The 2,696-nt window shown below is 51.6% G+C and overlaps 1 long non-coding RNA gene across 1 annotated transcript in view; it reads right to left on the bottom strand.

Annotated features, from left to right (window-relative positions):
• The window catches only part of LOC114005206 (uncharacterized), a 17,116-nt gene extending 14,580 nt beyond the window's left edge, over window positions 1–2,536 (bottom strand). The window contains exon 1 of the long non-coding RNA XR_003547081.1: window positions 2,452–2,536. This is a non-coding gene — a long non-coding RNA (uncharacterized LOC114005206). The remainder of the gene's footprint in view (window positions 1–2,451) is intronic.
• Between the last annotated feature and the right edge of the window lie 160 nt (window positions 2,537–2,696).

The raw sequence follows: 2,696 nt of genomic DNA, 5'->3' as shown, positions 1-2,696 counted from the left end.
TTTCAGTTGTTTCATCTCAATGTTTAGATGATCACTTCATATCCAGAAAAGAACAGTTTTGCACTCCTTTTCTATGTTTTCTTAAAAATCTTTTTATTTATTTTCTTGCTATATTCCATCAATGCATATTCCATGAATGCCAAAAAGACTGTATCATTTATCTTTTTTTTTTAAAGTTTATTTATTTACTGAAAGAGAGCGAGAGGAGGCCTTCGGAAGGGTCTTGCCAGGCAGCGTCTCCCCTGCTCTCCCACCTGCCAGCAGCCAGGATCTGGGACCCTGGTGTACACAGGGTGTCCTGGGATCTGTGCGGGGTCCCCTGCATACACCCCACCCCACTACCACAGTGCAATGTACAGGGAGACTAGAGCAGCAGGTTCGTGCTACCCGGGACCCAGGGCCCAGGTGATCCGACAGAGGGTTGCACGCAGCAGCATGAGCAATGGGGGGCCGTGGGCAAACAGCCTGGCTCACTCAGCCGCCACCCCACGCTGTGCTGCCAGAGCTCCGGCCCACGCGCCCTGACGGGCACAGCCCGCTGCTGTAGAAGGAGAAGTCTGTATTTCCCTTTGCTCTAGAGGAGTTTAGATGATGGGAGAGAAAGGGGGAAGGGAGAAGCCTTCCTGAGAGCTCGCAGACCGCGGCCAAGGCTGCACCGTGTGGAACAAGCGGGACCGTTCCGTCTCTGCGTTGCTGGTGTGCGCGCGTCTCTCCCTGCCCAAGTTACTAGAGAGTCTGTTCACGGTATCTGTACACTTTGGGTGGACGACGGTGTGGCTATTTATGGGCCAGCAGGCTGCGTGGAGGTGAAGGCCCTGGCTCCCACATGGCTGACTGTGTGGTTCAAATCCTGGACCCGGTGGCTTGAAAATCATGCGAGGTGTGTGTGTGTGTGTGTGTGTGTGTGCGTGCCTGAAATCCCGGGAGGAGAATGGAGGAGAAGGGACCGTGGTGTGGTTACCCACTCTGGGGGTGATTTCTCCCTTTCTCTCTCTGGAAAAAAAAAGAGTGGCTGATCTTCTGACAAGGCCATAAGAAAGTTCCTTCTTACGTTAATCTTACATTATGTTAGCTCAAGTGTCATTCCTTTTTATTTTTTATTTTTTTAGATTTTTGCCATAGTGCTCATAGCTCACCGGAGAGAGACACAGAGAGGGAAAGGGAGAGATCACTCCCGGCAGGGATGGCCGTGCTGCAATCCCTCCTCTTCCATTCTCCTCCTGGGGATTTGGGCGCGCGCGCACACACACCTGCTATGCTTTTCAAACCACCAGGTCTGGGACTCGAATCACGGTCAGTCATGTGGGAGTCCAGCGCCGTAACCAAGCGGTCTGTGCCCCCTTCGTGTTACTCTGACGTGTTATAATCTTATATTTGAGGCTGGGAAAGGCATTTCCTCAGCACACTCACACTTTGACACGACAGGGAAAGCGGGGATCTGCACTCAGTGTGGTGCAGGCCTCGCTGCGGGGATCTGCACTCAGTTGGTGCAGGCCTCGCTGCGGGGATCTGCACTCAGTGTGGTGCAGGCCTCGCTGTGGGGATCTGCACTCAGTTGGTGCAGGCCTCGCTGCGGGGATCTGCACTCAGTTGGTGCAGGCCTCGCTGCGGGGATCTGCACTCAGTTGGTGCAGGCCTCGCTGCGGGTTTAGTTCCTGTCTTAAATCCCCACGGCCTTCTGTCAATGTCGTTAGTTGCCTCTGTGTGCCAGTTCTGCGCGCTATTGAGAAGATGCTTGAGACCCTAAAAAGGCTGAATCATATTCTACCTCATCAAGCTACTTTTTAAATTCCCCCAAATTACATTTTCCTTGCAATTTACGGGCCTCTATTCACGTATGTTCGTGACACGTTGGTTTCTTTTCTTGGCCAATTTGATGACTGAACATTGGTTATTTTCCTGTGTGAGATGCTGTCTCTTGGTCTTAGATATGTTCTTTGCCATGCTAATAAATATAGTTTTTAAAGAAAACTCAGGCTGGGGGCAGCAGGTGGCATAGTGGTTGCGTCGCTGGGCGCCCTGGAAAAGAGACTGCTGTGCGCCCCCACCCCCCGGGGGAGCGATTCCTCACTCCGCCTCGCTCTGTCTGTCTTTCTCCCCGGTGAGTGCATGCATCTAAGGCAAGAAAATCAGAAGAGGGGATTTATTTTCACTCCTCAATAGATGCGTCGCACTTACTCATTATCTCTCCCTCTTCTGCATCTCTATTAATACAATGACTCTTACCCATTATATTATCTCACTCATCATGTTATCTTTATGGAGTAATGAATTGGATTAAACGATTTCGTATTGAACCGTTCTCGGACTACTCTAATAAGCCTCTAGTTAGTTAATCAATAAACCGTCGTTGGGTAAGCCTTGCTGGATGAGTCACCCTTTCTACGTCACGCTGGGCTCCGTTTGTCTCCATGTTATTCAGGGCTATTGCGTCTCTGTGGAGAGACTGACCTGTTCCCGAAGTCGTGCTCGTCGGGTATCGGTAGTGAGAAGACTGTAGAGTGGGCGAGGCTCGGTTAGCTCCATTTCGCCATGGGAAAACCTGGTGGATGGAGTTGAAGTAGCTCTCTGAGGGTCTCAAACACGGAGAAGGCCAGAACTGGGGTCAGATCTAAATGGTGGGAGCCGGGACCCCAAGCTTTGTGGCCGAGCCGCAGTCTGGGGCAGCTGTGCCTGAGGGCTGGGTTCCCAGGATC

The sequence above is a fragment of the Tupaia chinensis genome, unplaced genomic scaffold (assembly GCF_000334495.1).
Source record: "Tupaia chinensis unplaced genomic scaffold, TupChi_1.0 Scaffold143551_1, whole genome shotgun sequence".
Taxonomy (NCBI): domain Eukaryota; kingdom Metazoa; phylum Chordata; class Mammalia; order Scandentia; family Tupaiidae; genus Tupaia; species Tupaia belangeri.
The sequence above is the reverse complement of the archived record's forward strand: the minus strand, read 5'-3'. Positions and strand labels throughout refer to the sequence as shown.